This window comes from Myotis yumanensis, unplaced genomic scaffold (genome assembly GCF_028538775.1).
Source record: "Myotis yumanensis isolate MYYU_CA2020_CCGP unplaced genomic scaffold, mMyoYum1.0.hap1 SCAF_13, whole genome shotgun sequence".
Lineage (NCBI taxonomy): Eukaryota > Metazoa > Chordata > Mammalia > Chiroptera > Vespertilionidae > Myotis > Myotis yumanensis.
In genome coordinates, this window is record NW_027223764.1 from 44,526,659 (window position 1) to 44,544,029 (window position 17,371).

General features: G+C 48.7%; 1 pseudogene; it reads right to left on the reverse strand.

Annotated features, from left to right (window-relative positions):
- Positions 1-8,000: 8,000 nt before the first annotated feature.
- The window catches only part of LOC139022203 (histone chaperone ASF1B pseudogene), a 51,854-nt pseudogene continuing 42,483 nt past the window's right edge, over positions 8,001-17,371 (reverse strand).

A 17,371-nucleotide genomic window follows, 5' to 3' on the forward strand; every position in this document is an offset into this window, starting at 1 on the left:
TGTGGATCATGTGCCGGGCCCTGCGTTCTTGTCAATGGTGGTCCGCATGTAGGAGGTGGCCAGTTTTCACTACCCGATTCTCCACTTCATGACGACCACACCTTTGCCGTGGGCCGCAGGCTCCACGCCCACTGTCTTGTGGTGAATCACCCTGTTGTAGCGAAAGGAGTTGCGGGCTTTCAGGTTATTGGGTTCACATCTGCTTGTTCCTCTTGATCAGAAGCTGATGGACCATCCACTGCAGGTGGAAGGAAAGCGCCCAAATATTCAGTCTTTAATCCCCATAATCTAGCACGTTGTCCTATTCAGTAAGATGTAGTGGTTTCAGAGCATGGATTTTGGAGTCAGGTGGCCAGGACTGGAATCCTGGCTCTAACACTAGCTGTGTGATTTAGGAAAGAATCTTAACCTCTCTGTGCCTCTGTTTCCTCATCTGTAAAAGAGGTAATACTATCTCCCTCCTGGGATTATTATAAGGATTCATGAGTTCATACATCTCTCAGCATAATCCTGGCACCTAGTAAAGGCACAAAAATAGTGGCTATTATTGCAAAGCCACTTAAATTCTTGGGGAACTGAATGGACCCCACTCCCCTCTCCCACCCTAGGATTGCGTTGGTGTGTTTTGGGTGAGCTGAAACACACCAATTCAATGTGAGGAGAGAAAAGGCGTGCTATGAAGCTAAGGGGCCCAGCCCAGACTGAGTTGCTGCTCAACCTCTGCATTCCCCCCCAGGGGCCAAGAGGATCCTGTTCCAACACGAGCAGCTCTAGCATCAGGGCTCACAGACACTGAAAACAGGAAGTGTGAGCTCCACTGGTTGGATTGAGCAATGACACTGCTAACTCTCTTCAGACCATTTCCCAGCCACCACCCCGACCCCCAGCCAGCTGCTGCCTCTTCCCTGAATTGTGAACGTCACTCAGGGCTGGCAGACATCAGCGACTCCTCCCACAACCAGTTTCATGGCTCCAGAGACTACCCTGTCCCTCACTGTAGGGACTGCCTCCTTCCAGTGCTCACCATGCCCTGGACACTGTATTAAGTTCTTCACGTATTGTCTGGTTTAATCCTCACAAAGATCATAGAGGGAAGGTGTTATCATTGGCCCCATTTTACAGTAGAGAAAATGGAGGCACAGAGAGGTTGAGTGACTTGCTCCAGGCAATGCAGCTGGCAAGTGGCAGAGCCAGGCAGCTGTCTGCAGAGTGCCCAAGCCAAGCCCTGTGACATCTGACCTGTCAGCAGGGCCCTCCCTCCGAGGTCCCTACTTCAAGGATGTTGGGGGCCCAGGGTAAGTGGATCAGAAGTTCAACCCCCTACCTAGATTATAGTTCTTTCCTCTTAAAGGAGACCACACTGCGCCACCAGTTTCAAAGGAAAACCACCTTCTCGAGCTAACCTCAGCCTTTTTTGTTGAAACCTGATTTCATTGAAGTGGTTTCCGTTTTCACCAGAGCTCCTCCTTCTGAAATATTCTGTAGACCATTCCATTATCAGGACTCAACTTGATTTCCACTTACACTCTGCGTTCCTCGAACCAACCCTCCACAACCACCACATCCCTGCGTGTACCCCTCCGAACTCATCCCCGGTGTGTCCTCCTTCTTCCCTAGCAGAAAACATTTGAGCCTTCCCTTTGAATCAGACACAGTGAGAGATGTTGCTGAGCTGTTTTTTAAAAATAACAGTATTAGGAGACCAAGATGGCGGCGTAGGTAAACACCGGAGACCGCTGTCGCAAACAACCATTTCAAAAATACAACTAAAAGACTGAACGGACATCACCCAGAACCACAGGAAGGCTGGCTGAAGAGAGACTCTACAACTAGAAGGAAAGAGAAGAGCAAATCGAGGCTCAGAGGCGGCGCAGTGTGGAAAATACAAAGGTACCGAGGTGCGCGCGCAAAGCGGGCTGGTGGCTGAGGGCGCGGTTGTCGTTTTCTGTCGGGAGTGAGTCTCAGACTCTGGGCTCCAGATCCGGGCGAGTCTCTAGGGACCCAGACTCAAACGGGAGAAGCGGGATTATCCGGCATCAGTTGGAACCTGAGGGCAGCTTTCTCTCCGAGGTTTGCAGCGGCTGCCGGGGTTCTGAGAAGCAGAGCCTCTGGGAACGGGACTGAGCGTGGCCATAACTGCTCCCTCCGCCCGCCCTGTTGATCCCGCCCCGCCCAAAGCCTGCGCACAGCCATTTGCCGATCGCCTCAGGCAAAGGCTGGATTAGCGCCTCCCCAGAAGGCAGACGTTTTCCATACAGCTGATTCCTATAGCCAGTCGGCCTGGGGGTCAAATCCCTCTAGTGTTAACTACAACAATTAAGGCTTGGCTAGAACAAGACTGCGCACAGAGACCACAAGGGGGTGCACCAAGAAAGCATAAAAGATGCGGAGACAAAAAAACATGACAGAAATGGAGGATATGGAGCTAAGAATCGCAATTTTGAGGGCTTGCCATAAATTTGTGCAGAGCCTCACGAAAACTAATGAGACCCTCGATGCTACGATAAAGAAATTAGAAAGTAAGCATACACGGACTGAAATAAAGAATATTATACCCAATAGCAGACCAGAGGAGCTCAAGAATCAAACCAAAGATTCGACAAAAAACACCCAATTGGAAAAGCAAAATGAAAAAAGAATCCGAAAGTGTGAAGATAGTGTAAGGAGCCTCTGGGACAGCTTTAAGCGGTCTAATATCAGAATTATTGGAGTGCCAGAAGATGAGAGACAGCAAGATATTGAAAACCTATTTCAAGAAATAATGGCAGAAAACTTCCCCCATCTGGAGAAAGAAATGGACTTACAGGTCCAAGAAGCACAGAGAACCCCAAACAAAAGGAATCCAAAGAGGACCACACCAAGACACATCATCATTAAAATGCCAAGAGCAAAAGACAAAGAGAAAATCTTAAAAGCAGCAAGAGAAAGAGGCTCAATTACCTACAAGGGAATACCCATACGACTGTCAGCTGATTTCTCAACAGAAACTTTGCAGGCCAGAAGGGAATGGCAAGAAATATTCAAAGTGCTGAATACCAAGAACCTACAACCAAGATTACTTTATCCAGCAAAGCTATCATTCAGAATTGAAGGTCAGATAAAGAGCTTCACAGATAAGGAAAAGCTAAAGGAGTTCATCACCGCCAAACCAGTATTATATGAAATGCTGAAAGGTATCCTTTAAGAAGAGGAAGAAGAAGAAAAAGGTAAAGATACAAATTATGAACAACAAACATGCATCTATCAACAAATGAATCTAAGAATCAAGTGAATAAATAACCTGATGTACAGAATGAATTGGTGATTATAATAGAATCAGGGACATAGAAAGGGAATAGACTGACTATTCTTGGGGGGAAAAGGGGTGTGGGAGATGCGGGAAGTGACTGGACAAAAATCATGCACCTATGGATGAACACAGTGGGTGGGGAGTGAGGGTGGAGGGTGGGGTGGGAGCTGGAAGGAGGGGAGTTATGGGGGGAAAAAAGAGGAACAAATGTAATAATCTGAACAATAAAGATTTAATTAAAAAAAAATAACAGTATTATTTTTTAAATTTAAAAATAAATAATTTTAAAACCACAAAAAAACAGTATTTGCCCTGGCCGGTGTGGCTCAGTTGGTTGAGCATTGTCCCATGTACCATGGGGCCACTGATTCCATTCCCCGGTTGTGGCCTTGATCCCCAGTAGGAGGCAGCTGATGGATGTTTCTCCCTCTCCTTTCTTCTCTCTCTAAAATCAATACAAACATGTTTCTAGCCGGTTTGGCTCAGTGGGTAGAGTATCAGCCTGCAGACTGAAGGGTTCTGGGTTCGATTCCCGTCAAGGGTTGTGGGGGTCCCCAGTAGGGGGCATGTAGGAGGCAGCTAATGTTTCTATCTCTCTCTCCCTCTCCTTCCTCTCTGAAATCAATAAAAATATATTTAAAATAAATAAAATGGTTATATTATATAAAAAAATAAAAATCAATACAAACCTATTTGGGGGGGGAGAAAGTATGTATAAAGTGCATGGAATGATGATGAGAAAGCAATAATTTTGCCTTGGGAAGTCAAGGAGGATTTTACAGAGGAGGTGATATTTTACCTTGGTCTTCAAAGATTCAAAGAAATTTGCCAAATAAGGAGAAGAAAGGCATTCTAGGCATAGGGCAGATCATGAAGATGTGAAAATGCAAGGAGTTCACAAGAAATGATGAATAAATTGCTGTGGTAGATAAAAGAGTTTGGGGAAATGAGCAGGCAGAGAGTGTGCGTGTGTGTGGGAGGGTGGGGGTGAGGGGGGTAGGGGGTTGCTGGTAAGGATCCTTAGGCAGGGTTTGTATTCAGTAGTAAGCTCCAGTACTACTCAATCATTAAATAGCAGCTGCCCCAAGGTCCCCTCTATGTTGTCCTCTGCCACCCAGCTTCTCTGCACTTCTTTGGGATCCAGCAATCACAGAGTTAGTGCCTGGCAGGGGCCTAGCAGGGGCCTCTGAGACCCCTCTCTCCTCCAGCTGCCATCAAAGTGTTGGTGCTCCGAAGTCCTGCTAGTAAAATATTTAGAATATCACCTCTTGCCCTCAGGTACTATTTCAAAATCTAGAAAGTTAATTAACGTTAGGAATCATAAAAGGGTTTTATTTTTTTCTTTAAAAATTTCCACTCAATTGTAAAAGTAACTATAAATGTACAATGCTTCCACGGCATTCCACAGTCATTGTTAACATTTTTGGCTTCTTGGGTCTCCTTTGCAATCTCAACCTCCTCTACTTGATTCTAAATATTGAGTCCCCAAGGTTTGATCCTACACTTTGAGGAAAGAGTGAAGAACAAAATGGAGTCACTATAGTCAAGCTATTAAATTACTAAAATCAAGTAGGCTGAAGCATGAGGAAATTATTCTACTCTTACTTCAACAAGCCTGGAAACTTAAACTTTTAAACTCTCCAATTATGCCTGGAGATGATCTCTCTCTCTCTCTCTCTCTCTATCTCTAGATAGAGATATCTAGAGATATCTCTATCATCTCTATCTCTATCTCTATCTCTATCTCTATCTCTATCTCTATCTCTATCTCTATCTATCTCTTATCTCTATTTGTCTCTGTTTCTCTATCTGTACCTATATGTACATCTATATCTATCTTCTATAGATAACCCTCTGATTACCTTTTTTTCCCCAACCAAACATCTACACTAATAAAAGAGAAACATGGTAATTAGCATGCGACCGCTACCCTTTTCATTAGCTAATCAGTGAGTATATGCAAATTAACTGTCAGCCAAGATGGCGCCGGCAGCCAGGCAGCTGGAAGCGAACATGAGACATGAGGCTTGCTTGCTGCAGTGACGGAGGACTCCAATGTTCCCCGCCTGCCTTGCCGGCCTCTGAGCCGGCAGTTTGAAACTTTGTAACAAATATAGAAGCTAAACAAACTGCCGGGATCTCAGAGCTGGAGTTATACATTGTTTTGATTATAGAACCCTCAGCAGCGGAAGCCTCAGAGCTAGAGCCAGAGCTAAAGCTGGCCCAGAATAAAATTTAAAAAAGAGAAAAAAAAGGAGCAGTTGGGAGCTTTAGTCAACAACCACCAGCCTGAAAGCAGCCCTCAGCCCCTCACCCAGACTGGCCAGACCCCCAGTGGGGACCCCCACCCTGAAGGGTGTGTGACCAGCTGCAAACAGCCATCATCCCCTCATCCAGGCTGGCCAGGCATCCCAGTGGGGACCCCTACCCTGATCCAGGACACCCTTCAGGGCAAACCAGCCGGCCCCCAGGCCTCTATCCTATATAGTAAAAGGGTAATATGCCTCCCAGCACTGGGATCAGCGGAACCTCGAGGCCTCCTGGCACCGGATCAGCGTGACAGGGGGCAGCGCCCAAACCCCCTGATTGTCCTGCGACTCTGTGTGACAGGGTGCGGTGTCCCAACCCCCTGATCGGCCCTGCTCTGTGACAGAGTGCGGCGCCCCAACCCCCCCCTCACCCCCCCACAGGCCCTGCTCTGTGTGTGACAGGGTAGAGCCATAACCTCCCCATCGGCCCTGCCCTGAGTGTGACAGTGGCGGTGCCCCAACCCCCTGATCGGCCCTGCTCTGTGGGTGATAGAGGGCGGCGCCCCAACCCCCTGATCCACCCTGCTCTGTGTGACAGGGGGTGGTGCCCTAACTCCCTTATCGGCCCTACTCTGTGAGTGACAGGGGGGAGCTCCTCAACCCCCTGATGGGCCCTGCTCTGTGCATGACAGGGGGCAGCGCCCAACCCCCTGATTGGCCCTGCTCTGTGTGTGACAGGGGATGGCGCTGCAACCTCCCCATCAACCCTGCCTTGAGTGTGACAGGGGGCGGTGCCCCAACCCCCCAGTCGGCCCTACCCTGAGCGTGACTGAGGGTGGCATCGCAACCTCCCGATCCACCCTGCTCTGTGCATGACAGGGGGCGGTGCCCCAACTCCCCAATCAGTCCTGCTCTGAGCCTGACCAGGGGCTGCACCTAGGGATTGGGCCTGCCCTCTGCCACCCAGGAGCAGGCCTAAGCCAGCAAGTCGTTATCTCCCGAGGGGTCCCAGACTGCGAGAGGGCACAGGCCGGGCTGAGGGACCCCTCCCTTCCCCCCCCCCCCCCCCCGAGTGCACAAATTTTTGTGCACCGGGCCTCTAGTCATATATAATAAAAGGCTAATATGCAAATTGTCCCTTTGGGAGTTTGACCCACCAGGAGTTCAACCGCTCGCTATGACATATGCTGACCATCAGGGGGCGGAGCAAAATGAAGGAAGGCCCTGGCTGGCAGCCAGAAGGCCCCAATCGGCCCTGATTGCCGGCCAGGCCTACGGACCCTACCCATGCATGAATTTCATGCATCGGGCTTCTAGTATCCTATATAATAAAGAGCTAATATGCTAATTAGACAGAACAGCTGAACGACCTTGCAGATGTCCTTCCAGATGACCTTCCAGATGAAGCTGGGGCTGCAAGGGCTGGCTGAGGCAGCCGGAGCTGTGGCTGCAAGGGTTGGCTGGGGCTGCGAGGGCTGAGCCCCTTGCACGAATTTTGTGCATTGGGCCTCTAGTTTCATATAAAAACCCATTAATATACAAATTGTAATCACCAACAGCATCCACATAGCAGCGAAGGAACAGGGAACATGGCAGAGTATGACAGGGGAAGGAGGTTTTCAGGGTCCCTACTGTTTCCCAAGCCTGCAATCTCTCTATTACCTGTGAGAGCATGAGGTCTTAGCAGAGGGCAGATCAAGGCAGCCAGAGGCAGTGGGGCCCTGATGCCAACACAGACAGAGCACAGTAAGCTGCTCTACATGCCATCTCCCCATAGTGGCAGCCTCCACGGAAATCCAGACCCAGTAAGGAGGTAATAAGAAGGAGCTGGTGACTGAGAGGAGAGTCAACATCACTCCTCAGCATCTTGCTGATCACACGTTTGGAAACAGAGTTTTCCAGGGGCTGCTGGATTGAAAAAACATAAAAACTGTTCTGGGAAAAGGACAGAAATTGTATCCGAGTTTACCTTCTAACCCAGATTCCTTGTGACTCCAGAAAGCTGGGTAGATCTACTTAGATGTTTGGGAAGGGAAAGAAATGACAGAGCCTTTGGCCCAACAGGGCTGGAACCACTGACCAGGAAAGCCTCAAGGCAGGCCAGGGAGGTCTGTGGGAAGAGCTCTGGGTCAATGGTACTTATATGGGAGCCTGGTGACACAATGGCCTATGTGTGGAAGAGAGGAAAGACACAAGTTAGAGAGACTTAAGAACTAAAGTACCTGCTTTTTATACGCCTGGGCAGTAAAGGTGAGATAATCCTTCTGGACTGAGGCTGGGAGAGACCTGAGGCCCGATCTTTCCTCAGGGACAAGTTTGACAGGCCTGTCGACAGCCCAAGTCCTCCAGATGGCCCCACAGGACTCCAGGAGGCCTGACTGCCGCCTCCAGATGTGTCGGGAGACTGGCCATAGTCCTAGCTGGGCTCAGGTAGAGCCTGGAATCCCCCACTTGGACCCCAGTTAGATGCAGCCCATGGAGCTCTCCGGGAGGAGGCCACGGATGCAGCCAGGGAGCCCCAAGCCCTTGACAAGGATACAGTTGATGGGGAGGCTGCTGCTTAGGGTGGGGTCCTGGTTCTCTACGGCCTGTAGCCTGTCTGTGTTGTTGTCCCAGTTGATATGGAAACGGGTCATCCAGGGATTCACGGCCAAGATGTTCCTTTGGAGCTGAGAGAAGTCTGGCTTTCGGGGTGGGTTCTCCCCCAACTCTGGGTCAGAGTACTCGTTGACATAGTAGCCCACACAGGTGAACTCTTGGCCACGGGAGGTGCAGGTGACAAGGACCACAGTCACACCAATGGCGTCAGTCTCAGGGATGAGGGATGTGTTGGGAGCATCGGCCTGGAAGAGGAACGTGTCTCCTGGCTGGGATAGGACAACCAGCATGGAGTCTAGGATTTGATCAAACTCCTCTCAGCTGAGCCAACATAAATGATCTTCCACTCTAGGTCTTGGCCACCGCCTCGCCAGGTCCCGGCTCAGCCGAGGCTGGGGCCAAGCCCACATCTGGGTCCTATGGGTCAGAGGACAGCGTTGCCCACGGAACCTCCTGCCGTCTCTGTTGGAGGACTGAAGTGCCTGATGACCTTTAGAAGGACTTGGGAAACGAGTTCACATGACATTTATTATCTAGGCCTTCCGGACAACCTGCAAGATTTTCATCCTGGACCAATTTAGAAGCTAAGAATGCAGGACTGATTCTTCTCAAGAGCGCACCTTTCACTATAAGAACTCTCAGGTGTCCTCCTTCCTTGGAACACCCTGGGCACTGCCTAGTTGTGTTTTTGGTTTGCAAACACTAAGGCTTTCCAGCAAAAGCCTCCTGACTCTTTTGTGCTCTGTTGACAACCTTCTCCTCTTCTCACCCTCAACTTCTTCCCACAGTCTCATTCACACCCAGGCTTAAATTACCACCAATAAACAAATGCTTATCTCCAGCCAGACTTTTCCTCTAAACTTCAGACTCTTATTTTTCATCGCCTACTTGCCACCCCCTTTCAGCCATCACACATAAGGCACCTCAAACTCAGCCTGCCCCAAACTGGCCCTGTCTCAGGTGCCAACACGATGGACTGCTTTCATCACTCTGTCTCAGCTGTTGACAGCACCTCCATTCACATCCAGAAATCTAGGAGTCATTCTGATGCTTCTCTCCGCTCACCCCCTCATTCCATCCATTACCAAGGCCTGACAACTTGCTGAACATCTCTTGACGTCATCCATTTCTCTCCATTTTCACTACCACCATCAACGTTTGTCTGGACTGCCACAACAGCTTCCCAACTGGCCTCCCCCACTGATTTGATCTCTCCTTCCACCCTTCCCCACAGCACCACCAACCCTTTCTTTTGAAAATGCAAATGTGCGTAATGCCTCCCTGTGCTCCTGGCTGGCTAGCTTGGGCGGGGTCTGGCCCCTACTTCTTCTCTAGCTCCACTGGGCATCAAGCTCAGCTATTCTCTTCCTGGGCAGTCCCCCTCTCACCACAGGGCCCTGGTTCCTGATGTTCCTTCTGTCGGGGACTTTCTTTCTGACGTTCTTTAACGAGTTAAGTTCCTCCTCTTGCTTCAGAAATCATTTCTTCAAGAAAGACTTTCCTAGATTGTCTGTATCTATAGAATCCTGCTACTTGGTCTACAGTCTCATTATAGTATGAGACTATTACCTCTTCGATGCTCTTGTCACGGTTGCAATTTTACCTTTGCTGCATCATTATGTGATTAGTGTATGCTTTCCCTCAGCAAATTGTAACCTCAGTGAGGGAGAGTGTGTTTTTCACCACTGTATCCCAGCTGATGTCTGGGGATGGGGCAGGGGTGAGCAAACTTTTTGACTCCAGGGCCACAATGGGTTCTTAAACTGGACCGGAGGGCCGGAACAAAAGCATGGATGGAGTGTTTGTGTGAACTAATATAAATTCAAAGTAAACATCATTACATAAAAGGGTACGGTCTTTTTTTTTTTTTTAGTTTTATTCATTTCAAACGGGCCGGATCCGGCCAGCGGGCCATAGTTTGCCCATGGCTGGGATGGGGTCTAGAATAAGGCAGCCATCAAGTAAATATTTATTGAATGAATGCATTCTGATGTATTTCTTTCCATTTGTTTCCTCTATCTGCCTATTTTTACATAGCTGTGTTCACACTTTCTACATAGTTTTGTATCCTGTCCTTATCCTTTGACTATTTTGTCACAGGTGTTTTCCTATGGTATTGCAAATATCTCCAAGCCTTAGGTGCACAATGTAGTTAATAATAACACTCATCCAACCTACCTTTCTGAATTGAGGCATCATAGATAAGGTATGCGAACGCTCTTTGTAAACCACATGTACATATGAGACACTATTTGCATTTAAAAGGAAATGTGGGTGAAGTTTGTCCCTGGTGCCCTCTCCCTCCTTGGGCATTTTTTTTCCAGTGCCCTTGTTCTGCTTGGTCACCTAGTTAAGGTCTAAAATAACTCATTAACTTTAATATGCTACCAGTCCGAGGAGGTGTGCATTTTTTTTTTTTTAAAGGCTTCTAAAAGAAGGGCACTCATTCCAAGTTGATGAAGTTTGGGGGCTGGGAAAGCACTCAGGATATTAATTTATCATTGATTCACCCTTCACTCAGCCATGTAACAAACACTCATTGAGAGTTGGTCACGGGCCTGGCACTGTGCTGTGTACTGGGTGTGGAGACAAAAGCCCAAGTCTCAGTGGGCTGAAGGTCAAGTGGGGGAACAGATAGTTAAGTGATTACGGTGAGAACATTGCTATGAGGAAGATGTGCAAGATGGTCACGGAGGGCTAAGAGCACATTCTGCACAGAGGAAACAGCATGTGCAAAGAGGTGATGAGGCTGGTGGGGTTGGTGAGGCTACGACATGAGGGGCTAGAGGACCTGGAGAGCCACACGAAGGACTGTAGACCTTCTTGTGCTGGGGAGTCATTCAAAAGTTTGGGGTGTGTGGCAGCCGTGTGAAAGGTTGGTTAAAGGAAGATTCTCAGGCCTAGATGAGACTGTGGGCAGGGAATACCAGTTCAGAAACTACTACAGTTAGCCAGGAGCTGAAGAGTGTCCGAGCCTGGGCACTGGCAGGGAGGTAGGAGGGGAGGGTACAGATATGGGCAGATTTTATGGAGACAGAATAAACTTGGTGCCAGGCTGAGGGTATAAGGAGAGTATCATTTGGTTTAGCCTCCTGGCTTCAGACAGATATGATACTGCATAAGTTTACAGGAGTTTTCACCATAAGTGATTGTCCTAAAGCCATATCTAGTAGGTAGCTGATGAATCCAGAGTTACTACAGGTGGACTTTTAGGGATCAGTATCTACAGGGCAACCCAGACCTGCTGAGGACCTCAGTGACTCTGTCCACTCAATTGGAGAACTTCCCTGTCACCATAATCACCAAATGACAATGTCATCCAAACCTTCAGGGGTTCATGCTTTTTTTTTTTTTTTTTTTTTTTTTTTAAACACCAGGTCTGTGACAGTGGTTCTGACTCCAGGAATTTCTCCAAAACCTCCTAGTTCTGCTATCTACTGTCAGTAAATTAGTGGATTGGCCTGTGGATGATAAGGGGGAATCAGCAGGCACTAGGTCTGGTTAATTGACTTCTGGCTTCCTAGACCTGAGAAGTGATTCCCGTATGAAAGTGAAGTGGATTTTGTAAGAACTCTGGTATTGGGGTGTCCAGTCCAATCCCTTCAGCCCCCTTTTCTGTGATCTTCAAATTGCCCTTAATTTCTCTTACAAACAAAAACAGTCTCTTTAGCTCTCTCTCCAGAGCATGGGTATAAGCTGGTGTCACTGCCGTTGGTAAGCAGGACACGATAGCTCCAGTTTGGCTTTTTCCATGATTAGCTTGGTGACAAGGGTCAGCTCCAACCTCGGATTTTCTCTTATTCCTCACTACACCTGCACACCCTTTACCACCAGAAGCTGAGAGGCTCAGCCAGGGAAGCTTTAAGCTCTTGAGTGCTGGTGGGTCCTGCTGGGGCTGAATATATGTGACACTAACAGCTATTGATCAGATAACTTGTATTCTCCACTGGAATTCGGCCCCTGTCCCTGGCCTTAGAGGCCTATTAGAATTATGCCAGGATGCCCAGTGGTGAGCTTATCAGAAGTTCTTCTTTGACAGCTCCTTTTTTTTTTTTTAATTGATTGATTTTTAGAGAGAGAGGAAGAGGAAGGGGGGGGGGAGAGATAGAGAGAGAAAGAGAGAGAGAGAATTTGTTGTTCTTGTCACTTATGCACTCATCAGTTGATTCTTGTATGTGCCCTGACTAGGGATCAAACCTGGGCATATTGGGACGATGCTCTAACCAGCTGAACTACCCGGGCCAGGGCTGACAGCCCCCTCCTTGTAGCTCCTTCAAGTCAAGGTTTCCTCAGACACTTACCTCAGCCTTTTCTGCTTGGTTGGACTCCTTCATGGCTAAGAGAATGAGGAAAAAGGATGGAGACACAGGGTGGGATAAACACTTTGTTTAGAACATCAATCAGAAATGGTGATTCTCCAAGTATGTTTCTCCAATCGGCAACTTCAGCATCACCTGGCACTCGTTAGAAGCGCAAATTATCGGGCCCCACGCTAGAATGTTAAACAGAAACTCTAGAGGTGGGGCCCAGCAATCTCTCCAACAAGCCCTCCAGTGATCCTGTTACGTACTCAAGTTCAAGAACCACTGATCTGAGGCTTTGATTCTCAGGCTTCAGTATAATTCTGAACCACCCGGGAAGCGTCATAACCATAAACTGGCTAAACCAAACCGGATTGGTGTCTGGGAAACTGTATTTTTAGCAAGCTCCCTAGGTTGAGAATGATTGATCTAAGGAATTCACCTTATGCCCTAACCGGTTTGGCTCAGTGGATAGAGTGTCGGCCTGCAGACTGAGAGTTCCCAGGTTCGATTCCAGTCAAAGGCATGTACCTTGGTTGTGGGCACATCCCCAGTAGGAGGTGTGCAGGAGGCAGCTGATCGATGTTTCTCTCTCACCGATGTTTCTAACTCTCTATCCCTCTCCCTTCCCCTCTGTAAAAAATCAATAAAAATATATATATATTTTTTTAAAAAGGAATTCACCTTATCACTTACCTGAGTCAAGTGGGGAGGGCTGTGGAGATGTCTCTCCAAGTTCCAAATGCCACCTGTATCTGAACCTCTGGGGAGCTTGTGAGAAAAGCAGCATCTGAGGATCAGATGTATTGAACCCAATTCTCTGGGCCTGAGGCCCTGGCCTCTACAGTCCGAGTTCTCCGGGTGATTCTTACGCGTGTGAAAGTTTGATAACCCGTGAGCAACAGATTGGCAGGTGTTCTTTTTTAAAAATTTTTTAATACATTCATTATTGTGCAGCACCAGTTTTCCACTGATAAAAACAACAAAGACATAATATAAAAACAGGTAAAGAGTCATAGTGAAATAGATTACATTAAAACCAATAAATTTTACCAATGGAAAATACAAATGGGACAAAGGTTTGTAAGGCGTTCATTGCCTAGAAATAGAAGCAATTCAAATATATTAAGAAAAATTAATGCAAATATAGATATGTTATAAGTTGAGTCTACCTGGTGTGCAATTATGCCGTGAGAAGGGGGTCAATTCTCCGAGTCCAGGGGATGCGATGGGAAAAGCACGAGGAAGCCGCAAGTCACAGATGTGTACACTCGAAAAGCTCGTCCAGTCCTACTGGTGCCAGAGCAAGCCGCCAGGAGGAGCGTGGAGGTTGGGCTGGGCCCTTGGGAAAGTTCTGGGCAGCAGCTCTCCAGTGGATCCCACACCAGCAGCAGCTATTGTGCTCCCAGCCCTGAGAACTGGCAGCGAGGTCACATGAGCCCTACTGGGTGCAGCCAGGACCTCAGAGTAGCCTGAGATGACACCCATGCGTGGTGGGCACGAAGGGAGCAGAGCCCAGGCCACCTCCCCAAGGTGGATGCTTAGAGGTGCGCCGACTCTACACAAGAGCAACTGGCGGCCTAGACGCACTGACCAGCGCTTCTCGCACCCACGTGGGCGCACACCTGGGTCCCCTCCGGTCCCCCGGCATCTGCAGGACTTGGTGGGGACAGAATCCCTTAGAGATCCAGTAACTTGTAGAAGTCCTCATCGCTCTCATCCCAAGGCGTGCAGGAGGAAAAGAGGGCCTCGAAAGGGCTTCCGGGTGAACGCAGCTCTGTGTATCCAGGGGTCACAACAGGGTCGGGAAAGAAATTGAAGGTATAGGGGCCCTGAGGCCCAACTGTGTCCTTGGCTGGAGCAGGTGCTGCGAGGACCACGCTTTGGGCACCCTGCTCAGGGTCCCACCAGGCGTGGATGGAGCTGAAGACTCAGGGTTCTGCTGCTGGGAACTCTTGGAAGGGGCTGTCTGGAGAGGGGCTGCAGAAACCTGGGCCAGCGCGGTGCAGGGAAGCGGCGGGGAGCACTGGGCCGGCCAGGAGCACAGAGCGGGCTGGGAGCGCTGGGCCGGCAGGGAGCACAGGATCCTCCTGGGATGCAGGGCCCGCAGGCGCAGGCACAGGCACAGGCTCAGGCGCGGGCGCAGGCTGAGGGGCGCAGACTCCCGGTTCCTGGGGCGTAGCGTGGGCTCCCTGGCCTTGCTGCCCGTGCAGTCGCTCCAGCCTGCGGACTTTGGCCCTGCGGTTCTTGAGCCACACCTGCACTTGGTCCTCCTGCAGGTTCAGCTTGGCTGCCAGGGTCTCGCGTTCCTCATAGGTCCCGTAGGGTTTTCCCTCAAAGAATTCCTCCAGGACCCACAGCTGTTGTGCGCTGAACACCGTGCGCCGCCGCCGCATCTTCTTCCTCCGGGTGCCTGGGGACGGCCGGGAGCCGGTGGGAAACCTGGGTTCTTGCATCCTGGATGCTGCTGGGCCCTCTGTGTTTGAGGCTCGGGCCCCGAGGCCTGTATGTGCCGCCTTAAATTCCTGTTAGTCGATTGGCAGGTGTTCTTAATGATGGATCACCTGAGGAGTTTTAACAATGACCTCATACGTGCTGGGGCCCCGCCTCCAGAGAGTCTGATTTAATTGGTCTGGGCTGGGGCCTCATTATTTTTCACAAATCATCCCCCACCTCCCCTCAAGTGATTTTACTGTGTAGCTAGGGTTAACAGTCATCAGGTAAAAGGATGATGCGGATCTGGGAAGGGTCAGGAAACGGGAAAAATTGAAGGGGTGCCAAGGAAATAATGGGTGGAAGTCTGTGTGGGAGGCTGGTTAGAAATGTCAAGTTGGAAGTCCAGAGGAGATAGGAGGGGCACCAGGTGGGAGAGTAAGTAGGTTAGCTTGAGTGGTGTGGAGCTGGTGTAGGAACAGGGTTAGTGTATCAGTTCCCTACTGCTGCTGTAACAAATTACCACAAACTGAGTGACTTACAATGACACGAATGTATCATTTTACAATCCTGGAAGTCCAAAGTGGATTAGCAGGGCTGTGTGCTTTCTAGAGGCTCTAGGAGAGCCGCTGTTTCATTGCCTCTTCCAGCTTCTAAGCTACCCACATTCTTTTGGCTCATGACCCATATCACTCCAACGTTTGCTTCTATCATTACATCTTCTTCTTCTCTCATTCTCACTCTTCCATTTCCCCCTGATAAGGATCCTCTTCTACATCGTGATTACATTGGCCCCACCCAGATAATCTAGGTTAATTTCCCCATCTCCAGATCCTTAACTTAATCACATCTGCAAAGTCCCTTTTGCAATGTAAGCTTAGCATATTCACAGGTTCCAGGAGTTAGGACGTGGCTATTCTTAGGTGTCATTATTGAGCCTACCACAGCCTGCCCTCTGGCCCCCAAATATTCACATTTATCTCATATGCAAAATACACTCCATTCCAACATCCCTCTGAATCTCAACCTATCAGAGCATCAACTCAAGGACTAAAATTTCACCTAAATCTCATCAGCTCAAAAGCTCCAAATCTCACCATCCAAATAATCTAAAGTATGAGGGAGGCATTGTATGTAATCCATCCTGAGGCCCATTTGAAAAAAAATCCTCAACCGAAGATGTATTTTTTATTGATTCCACTAGTAGAAAGAGAGGAGTGGGGGGAGAGAGAAACATTATTGTGAGAGCATAACATTGATCTGCTGCCTCCTGAATGCACCCTGACCAGGATGGAACCCACAACCTGGATATGTGCCCTGGTTGGGAATAGAACCCGAGACCCTTCGGTGCACAGGGTAATGGTCTAACAGCTGAGGCAGACTGGCCAGCCGGGCCCACTCTCTCTCCATCTGTGAATCTGTGAAACTAAAGAAACAAGTTATCTGCTCCAAGGGATAGACATAGGATAATAGATCTGGACATTCTCATTCAAAAAGGAGAAAATGGGAGGAAAGAAGAAGTCACTGGTCCCTAGAAATTTAAAAACACAGCTGGGAAAACCCCTCCGGTTTCTGAGGCTCTGGGCTTGCCCCCTTTTTCTCAGAATCACTCTTCCTTTTTCTTGAAGGGTAGGTAACTCCTGTTTGCAGTTGAGTAATTTTATCACCCTGCTTCCTGCCTGATAGAATGTTGGGAGTCTGACAGCCTTCTTTCATTTTGCCTTCTCTCTGTCCCTTTCAATCCAAGCTGGCAGTGTTTCTACTGCTATAAAATTTTCAGAACCATGTGGGTCTCTCAGGCATGTCACAGGCATTTACTCCTCCACAGATTTTTCCTGGATGATCCCATCTTTGTTCCTTGGATTCTGCTGAGATGGCTGTAGGGATCCATGAGTCACATGCTTAACCTCTTCTAAGAGCTCTCTGGGTGAATGGATACTCTGCTCTTTTTATCCATACAAGGCATAATCAAAAAGTTGTCCAGCCAGCATGCAGATCCCTCTCCTCTCCCTTCCTTTCTGTGAAATAAATTAAAAAAAACATATTAAAAGAAAAGAGTACCCTTGTGGTTATATTGGGTCCACCTGGATAACCCAGAATAATCTCACCTCAAGATATTTTACTTAATTTCACCTGAAAAATTGCCTTTGCCATGTAAGGCAACATTCATAGATCCCAGGGACTAAGATGTGAACATCTTTGAGAGGCCATTATTCAGCCTACTATGGTTAGCACAGCTTAATAGGAGTGGAAGTGGTTGCTACAAGGACAGTGAAGTCAAACAGAGGTCAAGACCCCCAATCTAGCCCAGCAGGCATGGCTCAGTGGTTGAGCATGGACCTATGAACCAGGAGGTCACGGTTTGATTCCCAGTCAGGGCACATGCCTGGGTTGCAGGCTTGATCCCCAGAGTGGGGCATGCAGGTGACAGCTGATCAATGATTCTCTCTCATTATTGATGCTTCTATCTCTCTCTCCCTCTCCCTTCCACTCTGAAATCA